The following is a 13245-nucleotide window of genomic DNA, read 5'->3' as shown; positions in this document are numbered from 1 at the left end:
ATAGATAGATAGATAGATAGATAGATAGATAGATAGATAGATAGATGATAGATAGATAGATAGATAGATAGATATCTGCAGATCTGGTTTTTTAAAAATTAGATGATGATGTGATGATGAGAAAGGGGGAGAAAGAGAGGGAGAGATAGCTAACTAGCTAGAAAGATAGGTAGATTGATGATAATAGATAGATAGATAGATAGATAGATAGAGATAGATAGATAGATAGATAGATAGATAGATAGATAGATAGATAGATAGATAGATAGATAGATAGATAGATAGATGATAGATATCTGCAGATCTGGTTTTTTTAAAAATTAGATGATGATATGATGAGGGGGGGAGAAAGAGAGGGAGAGTTAGCTAACTAGCTAGAAAGATAGGTAGATTGATGATAAAAGATAGATAGATAGATAGATAGATAGATAGATAGATAGATAGATAGATAGATAGATAGAATTCTTATTTAAAATATGAAAGACTCTGTAACAACTTTTCAGTCACCATTAAAAAAAAACTGCCTATATTAATTGTACAAGAAAGAAATCTTTCAGTTTCTCTCTGTCCAAATATTATTGAGAGTTTGAAAGGATAGTTTTATTTCTTTTTCAAAATCTACTTCCATGGGGGAATATAACCCATCACCCTAGGGATCCAATTAGAAGCAATAGTACCTAGAAACCAAGATGTTACTCTATTGTGCTTTCCTGAATTGAAAGTGTTGTACTCACTCCTTCCTCAAAGTCCATTTATTCAAAAAAATAAATCTACTGGGTCTTAAAAGTTTTAGTAAGATACATGTCTTCCATGAAGAGTTTCCAAATTTAGCCCCAATCTTTCCAAGTGTTAAACTTCCATTTTATAACCAATTTCACTTTTAAACCCCTTTAAACAAATTTGACATCAACCCACATCTATATTCATTGCTTCCAGTCTCGAAATAGTATTACAAGGAGAAGCTTCTAAGCTGCCACACTACCATTCCTCTGTTATGCTAATGGGTAAATGGGTTGCATCAGCTTCAAACAATATACTTGGTATTTTGTCCTTCGATCCACTAGATGGGGCTAGAGAGCAACAACAGTATATAAAGATCTTATGTTAGGGCATATTTGTCCCTCCGACCACTAGATGGGGCTAGAGAGCAACAACAGTATATAAAAGTGATATGCTAGGGGATGACACTGGTATATATTATTTTAGTAAACTTTTACTCTCATTCCATTTTCACTGACAGAGGCATCACGGGCCAGTCCTTGTATTTAGAACCTAAAAATGATCTGAGCTTAACTGCATATGCTGATGCAAGTTTTGCTACAGATGTGTCTACACACATTTTACAGTATGATGTAAGGAAACAGGTACAGCATTGTTACATGAGTTATACATTGCCAACCCAACCGTTGGATTATATTCCTAACATCCACTACCGGTTCTCCAGAACTGGTCAAAACTTGCTGAATACCACCTCTGATCTGAACCACAGAGAACTTTGGCTGGGAAGAAGATTGGTTGAGCTGTAACCAATCAATTGCATCAAGCAGATTCCTAAATGCCGAAGTAGCCACTTCCCAGAACAACAGCCCATCCCTGGTTGCGCAATGGAGCCGAAGGAGCAAAAGTTTGGACCACACCAATTTAGATGCACTTGCCAGGTGTTTCATTTTATTCTGCCTGGTTGAGGCTGAGGTAGGGCAATCTGTTCCCCTGTTCCCTGATCTCGCCATCAGCCACATATCGGAGAGGAGCAGGGGGAGGAGGACCCCTGTGATGGTCCCTTGGAACCACGTACCATGTAGGAGGAGGTAGGTCTTCTTCGGCCACCATGGATGAAACCAGAGTTCCCATCAGGCGATGGTAGCGGTGGTTTTCTTCCCGTTCTCCTCCATCTCCAGAAATCCACAACGTCCAAGAAGATAAAGGGGGATAAGATCTCTGGGCAGCCCGACGTAGTCTTGACCCTCTCCATCCCCAGGTTGAAGGCACCTCCTTTGGAATGGGGTCCAAACCTTGGTACAGTATCTCCTTGGAGGTAAGTGGTGTCTCTTTGGACTGGAACACAAAGACAGAAGAGGAGAACCTATTTTGGAATCCAACCAGATGAATATCCCACTTGTTAATACCCTGTTTCCCTGAATAGCAATAGCAATATAGCAATAGCAGTAGACTTATATACCGCTTCATAGGCCTTTCAGGCCTCTCTAAGCGGTTTACAGAGAGTCAGCATATTGCCCCCAACAATCTGGGTCCTCATTTTACCCACCTCGGAAGGATGGAAGGCTGAGTCAACCCTGAGCCGGTGAGATTTGAACCGCTGACCTGCTGATCTAGCAGTAGCCTGCAGTGCTGCTTTTAACCACTGCGCCACCTTGGCTCTATCCTGCGCCACCTTGGCTCTATATAAGCCCTATCCTGAAAATAAGCCCTAGCGTGAGGGTCAAAACCAATGTGATGGCATCCGGGTTGGTGGGCGGAGCCTGCTACTGAGTGCGCCTTCAAAGGTAAGCAAACCGCGATGGGGGAAGAGTCTACTGGGCCACACGATTTAGATTAGCTAGAAAGCAGAAAATCCTAATATAAATCGCCGGGAAAAACAGTTCGCCCGAACCGGTAGCATTTTTTTTTAACTACCAGTTCAGGCGAACTGGTAGCATTTCACCCCTGGTTGGATCAGATGAACTGGCAGATCCTATCCAACTTCCACGTTCTCTGATTCAAATTGGAGGAGAGAAGGTTTGTGGCAGTGGTGTGTTCTGCAACTGGTACGGTGCAACGGGGCTGGGCATCCACCACATGAATATGTGCAGTGTGCGCATGTGTGCTTACCGCCCGCGACGCTCCGTAATGCCTCCGCGACACTCCAGCTGCTCGGCGGAGCATCGTGCAGGCGCTGTATGCTCCTTGCATGTGCATGGAAGCCATGAAAACCTCAAATACCGGTAAGGAGCATGGGCAGGTGTGTGGGCCCTACGGAGCACCATACCAGAATGGTACCCAGTGCTCCCTGCAGGCACCCATACGCCCGTACCAGGGCATACCAGTCGTAACCCACCATTGGTTTGTGGCTGGCTAGAAATGACCCCTGGCCAAACCTGGTGGAATCAGATTGGAGAAGACATCTCCTGGCCAGCCTCATCTAAAGCTTCGTTGGGCAGATGAATGAATAGGGGAACTTTTTCAAGTTTTCTGTTAAAGAAAAATCTTCAAGTGTGGTGTTTTTTCTCACAAGATCCAGAATGAATAAACTTCACCCCACCACAATTCTCAACATTAACCTCTGATACTCACTGCCATTGGCCTCTCCGGAATAACTTCAGTCGTCCCGGAGCTTGCGGTCCCTTCGTCTGTTCTTCTGGTTTGAGTTCTTCATCCTCCATTGCCTCTGACTTCCTTCCAGAGGTCCAGTTCCCCAATTCCAGGGGGCTAAGCGCCCCTTGAGAGGAGATGCCCTTCTCCCCACTTTTCTTCCCTCTTTTAAGCCAGGTTGCTAGCCTCCACTGCAGCTGAGGAGATATGGTGGGATGATGCCATTGTGACCTCATGAAACTGGCCACCTGGGAGACCATGAGATCAGTAGCCTCCAACTCAACCCATTCAGAAGTTCTTCACCTGCATTGTACTGCTTCCTAGTTCACACGGATCAGAAACCGAATCCTTCCTTCCTTCCTTCCTTCCTTCCTTCCTTCCTTCCTTCCTTCCTTCATTTTTTCTCTTTCTTTCTTTTCCTTTTCTCTTTCTGTCCTTTCCTTTAATTCCTCCATTCCTTCCTTTCTTCTTTTTCTTTCTTTCTTTCTTTCTTTCTTTCTTTCTTTCTTTCTTTCTTTCTTTCTCTTTTCTTTCTTTCTTTCCTTCCTTCTTTCTTTCTTTACTTTTCTCTTTCTGTCCTTCCTCCCCCTCCTTCCCTTCTTTCATTCCTTTATTTCTTTTTCTTTCTTTTCTCTTTCTGCCTTCCTTCTTTCTTTCTTTCCTTCCTTCCTTTCTTTCTTCTTTATTTCTTTCCTTCTTTCTTTTTTCTTTCCCTTTCTTTCTTTCCCTTCCTTCCTTCTTCCTTCATTTCTTTCTTTCTTTCCTTATATCTTTCTATTCTTTCTTCAATCCTTTCTTTCCTCCTTCCTTCATTTCTTTCTTTTCTTTTCTCTTTTGGTCCTTCCTTCTCCCCTCTTTCTTTCTTTCTTTCTTTCTTTCTTTCTTTCTTTCTTTTTTCTTTCCCTCCCTTCCTCTTATTCTGCCTGCCTGCCTTCTTTCCTTCCTTCCTTCATTTTTTTCTTTCTTTTCTTCCTTTCCCTCTTTGTTCTTCATTTCTTTTTTCTTTCCTCCTTCCTTCATTTCTTTCTTTCCTTTTCTCTTTCTTTCCTTCTTTCTTTCCTTCTTTCTTTCCTTCTTTCTTCCTCCCTCCTTTTTTCTTTCTTTCCTTCCTCCTTCCTTTCTTTCTTTCCCTCCCTCCCTTCATGTCTTCTTTCCTTCCTTCTTCATTTCTTTCTTTCTTTCCTTCTTTTCCTTTTTCCGTGTAGCAATAGCAATAGCAATAGCAGTAGACTTATATACCGCTTCATAGGGCTTTCAGGCCTCTCTAAGCGGTTTACAGAGTCAGCATATTGCCCCCAACAATCTGGGTCCTCATTTTACCCACCTCGGAAGGATGGAAGGCTGAGTCAACCCTGAGCCGGTGAGATTTGAACCGCTGACCTGCTGATCTAGCAGTAGCCTGCAGTGCTGCATTTAACCACTGCGCCACCTTGGCTCTTTTTGTCCTTCCTTCCTCCCTCCCTTCCTTCTTTCTTTCTTCCTTTCTTTTTTCTTTCCTCCCTTCTTTCTTTCTTTCCTCCTTTCTTTCTTTCTTTCTTTCTTTCTTTCTTTCTTTCTTTCTTTCTATTTCTTTCCTCCCTCCCTCCCTCCCTCCCTCCCTTTCTTAACATTTCTATAAACCTGACCCTGCAGCCAAGGTACAATCTCTATTTGACTCTCAAGGACCTTTTCAACGACAACATGCAATTGTGCTTTTATGTGTTCTGAAATTAATAATATTTTGAAAGAACAGAATCCTTCCTTACTTTGTTTGTAACACACTGAAGCAACAGAGATGAATGAAAATGTTGTATCTTTTTAACACGTGGCTGGGGGGGTGGGGTTTCCAACATGAACCCACAATCTGGGTTTCCTTATTTGGAAACCTATTAGGGGTCGCCTCTAGATGGCAGCAAAGCCCAGGGATTTCTTTATAGAAGCAGTTACAACCAGAATTGGAATTACAATTTCTGTCCTAAACCATTAGGATCACAAGCTAAATAGGACCCAATTTTATGACCATTTTCAGGACAAATCTATGGTCATTAAGCAAGCATCACGTTATAAGTATGAATCCATTCTTCCAAAGGACAGTTTTGCTGGATTTGGGGGGGGGGGGGGGGGAGAGCCAGGAATTAAGATTATGTGACTGAAGGACATTGCAGTTGCTCATGTTGGAAGAAAAATCCAGTTCAGTTCCAAGCCGGCAGAAAGATGCTAGAAATAAAAATGGAGGCTGGCTACAAGGAAAGAAGGACTTCGGTTTATTTGGAGGCCATAAACTTCAGGGAGAGCAGCATGTTTCTGGAGTGGCTGACAAAATGGCTGAGGGAATGGATGGATTTTTATAAGGTTCTGGGGTTTGGTGATTGAGATGCTCCAGGGGGGTTGTACAACGTAGTGAGCCTTGTGTCTTTTGCTATTCTAATCATCATTGTCGTCCCTTTAATGATCCCCCATATACCTTGCGGGATGAAGTCTGGGCTACTGAATGAAGTAGCAGAGTGTTTTAATGGCCGGATGCCTTTCATGTCACCAATGCGGAGTTTTGTTCAGCAGATATATTCTCATTGTGCCCAGAGAGAGAAATATCACTCTGCCTTTACCTAGGATTGAACTCACAGTTTCCTGATTGTGAGGGAAGAACTCCACCTCTAAACCACTGCACTACTCCGTATTTTGGTATCCTGTCCTATCCTTAGGATTTGGGTGGGGGAAATGTAAATTCTTAATTCCCATCAGCTTCAGCTGAAGGAGTTTTGTTTATGAATAGGATAGCCTGGCTTTGTCAACAGGTACAAAATAGCCATCTCTAAAGACTTGAGGCTTCTGCTTCAGCCGATGGCCGGAAGATTGTGGGTGCTTTCTGCCTTTGTTAAGATTTAGAGAAATGTAAAATTCTGCCTCTTTTTTTAAAACAAGAATAAAATTTTATTCAACGTTTGGCTGCGTATAAGGAAAATATTTACAAAATGTTTTATCGGTGGTCTTTACCTCCAGCAAGATTGGCCAAAATGTTCCCCTTCAGCCCCCGCAAACTGCTGGAAATGCAATTATCAACAAGGGACCTTCTATCACATGTGGTGAACATGTCCCTGAGCCGAGGTGGCGCAGTACTGCAGGCTACTTCAGCTGACTGTTATCTGCAGTTCAGCGGTTCTAATCTCACCAGCTAATTGCTAACTGCTATTGCTATTGCTATTCTCCCAAAGCTAGAGAATACTGGACAAAAATTCAAAAATGGTTGGAGGAAATGACGGAACAAAAAAATTTACATGAAACCAGAGTTGTTTCTTCTGGCAATAATAAAAAGAAATATAAGTCAGGAAATTCAATGTATTAACTTGAACTACTGTAACCCTCTCTACATGGGGCTGCCCTTGAAGAGCACCTGGAAGCTTCAGCTGGTCCAGAATGCGGCTGCGCGGGTTATCATGGGGGCACCTAGGTGCTCCCATGTTACACCCCTTTTAGGCGGCCTGCACTGGTTGCCGGTTGTCTTCCGGGTGTGATTCAAGGTACTAATTATGACCTTTAAAGCGCTCCATGGCTTAGGCCCAGGATACCTGCGAGACCACCTACTGCCACCAGTAGCCTCCCACCGTCCAGTGAGATCCCAAAGAGTTGGCCTCCTTAGGGTGCCGTCGGCCAGACAGTGTCAGCTAGCGACCCCCAGGGGAAGAGCCTTCTCTGTGGGAGCACCTTCCTTCTGGAATGAGCTGCCCCCCTGGAGCTTTGTATAATCCCCGACCTCCGGTCCTTCCGACGTGCTCTAAAAAGTTGGCTTTTCCAGCAAGCCAGCATGGCCTGAACTAAATAAAATAAATGATTGATTTAATTGTTAATTTTAATCTAATTTTTAAAATGTTATTGTTAATATTAATTGAGTTTGTTTTTGGATACTCTATCTAATTTCCTTTTTAACTTTTGTATTATGTATTTCTTTTAATGTTGTACACCGCCCTGAGTCCTTGGGAGAAGGGCAGCATATAAATCTAATAAACTTAAACCTAAACCGCAGCCAGAATTGCATTTGCCCAAAACTGGAAACTAAATATTCTGCCTCTTTTAATATCCCCCCAAAATATTTCATTCTCTGGATGGGGGGGCAGAGGGGCTTCCCATAGTCATATATGTGAGCCGATTACCAACCACCCAAATTGTAATCATAAGAACATAATAAGAGTGGTATGAGCATCATAAGTGCAAGGACCAATTCTAAGTGAGAGGACTTACTTTGTTTTCCAGCACTATCTCCATTTCAACACCAGGATGACCACGGACCACTGGAACAGGACTTGAACATAGTGGCGATCCAATCAATAACAAAGATGAGAATTGCATGAAACTAATCTCCTCAAAAGAGGAGATAGTTTCTTTCAAAATCCCCCCCAAAAAACCATTGACCAAAATGAGTTCTCGAAATGACAAGACAAGCATTGTGTTCATCAAAATGGCCGAAGGATCATTGAAATTGTTGTGTTCCACCAGACGTGGCCAACAGATGGCGCTGTGTGAAGCGTCTCTGATTGGTCAAGATGCGCCGGCCGGCGGGAAAAATGTGGACCTCTCATTGGTTCCCCGTCTGACAGCTACAAGTATAAATAGCTGTCAGACGGGGTTTGCTTGCTTTTTGCCTGTCAGTAGTTACTTGTTAATAAAACGTTTACTCTTCTTGCCGCCTCCTCAGTTATTGACGCCTCAGACTATAAAAGAAATAGTTCCCCACCGTCCAGTCAGAGCTGAAGAAGCTTCTTGGATGAGAAGAGAAATGTCTTCAGAGATAAAACAGGAAGTCCAGTTGACTCTTGAAAAGGCAACCTTTGGGACAAGGGCCATTGGACTTTACAGAAGGAAGTTCCAACCCTTGGTTCCACAGGACACAACTCAAGCGCGACACAGCTGAGCCATATTTTACAAACTCTGGGGTTCTCCTGTGCCTAAATCAGAGGTCGGCAACCTTAAACCCATAAAGAACTGCAACGATTCTAAACGGAAGCCCCACCCCCCTTCAATTCTGGAGCCGACCGGAAATCCTGGTCCCCCCACCATAGAGTCTCCTCCTAGTGCAGCATCTTTTTTCCTCTACCTGTCCTAACCAAAAGCGCTATCAATTGTGGAGCTGACCGGCGATAGGGAGCCGCAGCAGAGGGATGAAAGAGCCACATGCAGCTCCAGAGCCGTGGGTTACTGACCCCTGGCCTGAACACTTCACAGCATTTCTTCTTCTGAAAAAGAGAGAGAGAAGACCACTAGAATCAAACTCACCTGTTACTACTTAGCACTCAGTTCTTTATTGTCCAGCAAAAACGCACAATTTACCACATTACCCCAAATTAGACTTCCTTTGCCCCGAGGACAATCAGAACACCGTCAAGTTTTTCCATCGGCGTTTGATGTCTCGAGAGAATTGGTCCAGCCACCATTCCGCGAACATGACTTCCTGGAGCCAGAGTTGAAACTTCTCCCATTCGTAAGGGTTCTGGAAGTCTTGTGGGGTCAACTCTAAGAGGGCAGACTCCAACTTACGGAGCGTTGCTCCCGAAAGACGCAGGTTCCGATAACGGAAGTTTTCCTTCCAGCTTCTTACTTGCCCCTGAAATGCAATAGTGAGCAGGAGTGTTGATCAAAAAGATTCACAAGCCAGGGGAAAAAAAATTGTGCTGTGACTCCACCTCTCTTGTCTTGACCCCACACAGATACAGAATGCTTGAATGAACAGATAAGGAGGGCATAGCCCACAACTGCATAATGGACTGAGAAAGAAACTCAGAATCAAGTTTCTCTAACTTCTCAGACTATAAAGAGCCGAGGTGGTGCATAAAGAGCCAAGGTGGTGCAGTGGTTAGGGTGCAGTACTGCAGGCCACTTCAGCTGACTGTTATCTGCAGTTCAGCGGTTGTAATCTCACCGGCTCAAGGTTAACTCAGCCTTCCATACTTCCAATGTGGGTGAAATAAGGACCCAGACTGTGGGGGCAATATGCTGACTCTGTAAACCGCTTAGAGAGGGCTGAAAGCCCTATGAAGCGGTATATAAGTCTAACTACTATTGCTATTGCTAAAACAGACAGCGGGAGTTTTGTACCATGCAGATGTGCAAGGTTCTATTAATGTAGCCTTACAATAAAGTGTCATAGCTCAGCTGCTCACGTTTTCTGCCTGGTTTACCTTGGAAGGCTGACTTCCAAACCTGAAAACCTGCACGTATAAATCTCCCTCTGTCTATTTTACTGCATGATGAGTTCACAAGGTTCTTTTTTGAGTTTCTTTCTGTGTGTGTTGTACAGCTGTGGGTTATGCCCTCTCTTATCTGATTGTGGTTAGCCTCTCTCCCACCCTCATGTCTCCCCTCTGAACCTCCATTTTGGCCTGTAATGTTCCAGGTGAGGCCTGCACAGGCCTAAACGGAGGATCGGAGAGGAGTCTCCTTTGAACCTCCATTTTGGCCTTCAATGTGCTGGGTGAGACCTACGCAGGCTTAAACGGAGGATTGGAGAGGAGTCCCCTCTTAACCTCCATTTTGGCCTTCGATGTGCTGGGCGAGGCTGTATGGACCTAAATGGAGCATCAATAGGGAGTCCACTCTTAACCTTCATTTTGGCATGCAATGTGCTGGGCGAGGCCTATGCAGGCCTAAATGGAGTATCGAAGGGGCAGGAACGCTCCTCCCAACGTCCAATTTAGCTGGCAAAATGCAGGACGAATGTTGCAGTGCCTCCGTGGTTGTTGCAGGGTTCGTCGTTTCAGGACTTGTTCCATGCTCATACTCCCCAGAGATTACCTGTATTTTGAGGGGCTGTCACAAAGAAGAGAGGGTCAGCCTATTTGCCAACAGGCAAGATAAGAAATAACGGATGGAAACTAGTCAAGGAGAGAAGCACCCTGGAATTAAGGAGAAATTTCCTAACAAGGAGAACAATCAACCAGTGGAATGCCTCAGAAGTTCTGGGTGGTTCATCCCTGGAAGTTTTTAAGCAAAAGACTAGACAGCCATTTCTCTGAAATGATGTAGGGTCTCCTGCTTGAGCCCTTAGAAATTTTAGAAATAACAACAGAGGGAATAGCTTGTTGAGATTGAGCCGCCAAAAGTGACTGAGAAGTGGAGAGCTAGATCTAAGGGTTGATAGGACCAATTAAAGGATAATTTAATTACAGGAAAATCCTGAGCATGAACTGGAAGACTAAGTAGGAGATGGGTGGAAACTAATCAAGGAGAGAAGCAACCTAGAACTAAGGAGAAATTTCCCAACAGTGAGAATAATTAATCAGTGGAATGACTTGTCTTCAGAAGTGGTGGGTGTTCCATCACTGGAGGTTTTAAAGAGGAGATGGGACAAGCATTTGTCTGAAATGGCATAGGTGCAGGTGTCTTTGGGATTGACGGGATATACCCCTTCCTATCACCGTCTCTTCAGGATGGTTTAGGTCCAGTTGGACCATCCTGCAGGTGGAATTTTGGCAGCATTCTCAGAACCCCGTGATGGCTAACCTCTGTGTGCCGAAATCTCTCTGGGCACGCCAGCCGTTGCCTGTTGCTCTTCGGAGTTCTAGCATGCACATGCACGCTAACCAGCTACTATTTGCATGCACAGGAGTGCCAGAAACCAGAAGCCAAGTTAACCGGTGCACATCTGCATGCCAGAAACCAGAAACTCAGCATGTGCATGCCAGGGAAATGCTCTTCCGGTTTCCGGAACTCCTGTGCGCAGATGCTGGGGAGCTGCTCTTCTGGTTTCCTGTGCTCCTGCATGCGTGCATGCTCCTCTTTCAGCGCTTGGTGCAGAAAAGATTCCCCAACACTGGCATAGGGTCTCCTGCTTAAGCAGGAGGTTGGATGAGAAGATCTCCATGGTCCTTTCCAACTTTGTTATTATGTTCTATTCTGGTCTGACTTTCAAATGTGTTCAAACAACATGTTCCGCTCCATCCAAGACAGTAATCAGCAGGTTCTGACCAGTTCTGGAGAACTGGTAGCAGAAATTTTGAGTAGTTCAGAGAACTGGTAAATACCACCTCTGGTTGGCCCTGCCCCCATCTTTTCTCCACCTCCTGAGTCCCAAGTGATAGGGAGGAAATGAGGATTTTGCAGTATCCTTCCCCTGGAGTAGGGAGGAAATTGGGATTTTGCAGTAACCTTCCCCTGGGGTGTGGAGGGAATGTGGATTTTGCAGTAACCTAGAGTGGGGAGGGAATGGAGATTTTCCAGTATCCTTCCCCTGGAGTGGGGAGGAAATGGAGATTTTGCAGTAACCTTACCCTTGAGTGAGGAGGGAATGGGGATTTTGCACTAACTTTCCCCTGGAGTGGAGAGGGAATGGAGATTTTACAGTATCCTTCCCCTGGAGAGGAGAGAGAATGGAGATTTTACAGTATCCTTCCTCTGCCCCGCCCACCAAAGCCACACCATGCCTACCAAACCACGCCCACAGAACCAGTAGTAAAAAAAAATGAATCCCACCACTGATCCGAGAGATTTGATCTCTTCATTGGTCGGAGAAAGATCTAGTCGTGCTAAAGGTAACTTGGAATAACCACGGAAAAGGGGACAGGGCAATTCAAAGGGAGAAGAATAAGAAGGAAGAAAATAAAGTGTTCCTTTTACAGAACCCAAGATCGCCAGAAATAAGTCAAATAAAGGGAAATGAGGGAAGGTTTTCTTCTTAAAGCTACAACAGCACCAAAGTAGGTTTCTAAGAGACAGTTTGGTGTACTTGATTAGGACACCAGGCTAGAAAGCAGGAAGGTGTGAGTTCAAGTCCTGACTTAGCTACGAAAGCCAGCTGAGTGACTTTGGGCCAGTCCCCCATTCTTAGTCCACCTCACAGGGTTATTGTTGAGAAAACAAAGTAGAATGTGCGTTGGCAGTTTTCTTTTATTTTTTTAGCAGATTTTTTAAATTATTTTTTCCCTTCTACAACACCTTACAGTCATTATATCAACATTGTTATGTTATCATACCTGTACATGTATATAATATTTCGCTTCTATATTTACACTCCTTTATACATATATCTATATCTATATCTATATCTATATCTATATCTATATCATCTATATCTATATCTATATCTATATCTATATCTATATCTATATCTATATCTATATCTATATCTATATCTATATCTATATCTATATCTATATCTATATCATCTCTGTATGTGTATGTCTCTATGTCTCTATATCTATCTCTATCTCTATCTATCTCTATCTCTATCTTTATCTATCTCTATCTATATCATCTATATCTATCTCTATATATCTCTATCTATATCTATATGTCTCTATGTCTCTATGTCTCTATGTCTCTATGTCTCTATGTCTCTGTCTCTATGTCTATGTCTATGTCTATCTCTATCTCTATCTCTATCTCTATCTCTATCTCTATCTCTATCTCTATCTCTATCTCTATCTATCTATATCTATATCTATATCTATATCTATATCTATATCTATATCTATATCTATATCTATATCTATATCTATATCTATATCTATATCTATATCTATATCTATATCTATATCTATATCTATATCTATATCTATATCTATATCTATCTATATCTATATCTATATCTATATCTATATCTATATCTATATCTATATCTATATCTATATCTATATCTATATCTCTCTATGTCTCTATGTCTCTATATCTATCTCTATCTCTATATCTCTCTATCTCTATCTATATCATCTATATCTATATCTATATTTATATTTATAAACATTTATAGATTTATATCTATATCTAAATATTATCTATCTATCTATCTATCTGTCTGTCTGTCTGTCTGTCTGTCTGTCTATCTATCTATCATCTATCATCTATCATCTATCATCTATCATCTATCATCTATCTATCTATCTATCTATCATCTATCTATCTATCTATCTATCTATCTATCTATCTATCTATCTATCATCTATCTATCTATCGGCTTAATTAATTTTATTC

The sequence above is a fragment of the Thamnophis sirtalis genome, unplaced genomic scaffold, assembly GCF_051295495.1.
Source record: "Thamnophis sirtalis isolate CommonGarterSnake01/CBP01778 unplaced genomic scaffold, rThaSir2_p1.2 scaffold_4, whole genome shotgun sequence".
Lineage (NCBI taxonomy): Eukaryota > Metazoa > Chordata > Lepidosauria > Squamata > Natricidae > Thamnophis > Thamnophis sirtalis.
Note: the sequence above shows the minus strand (reverse complement) of the source record.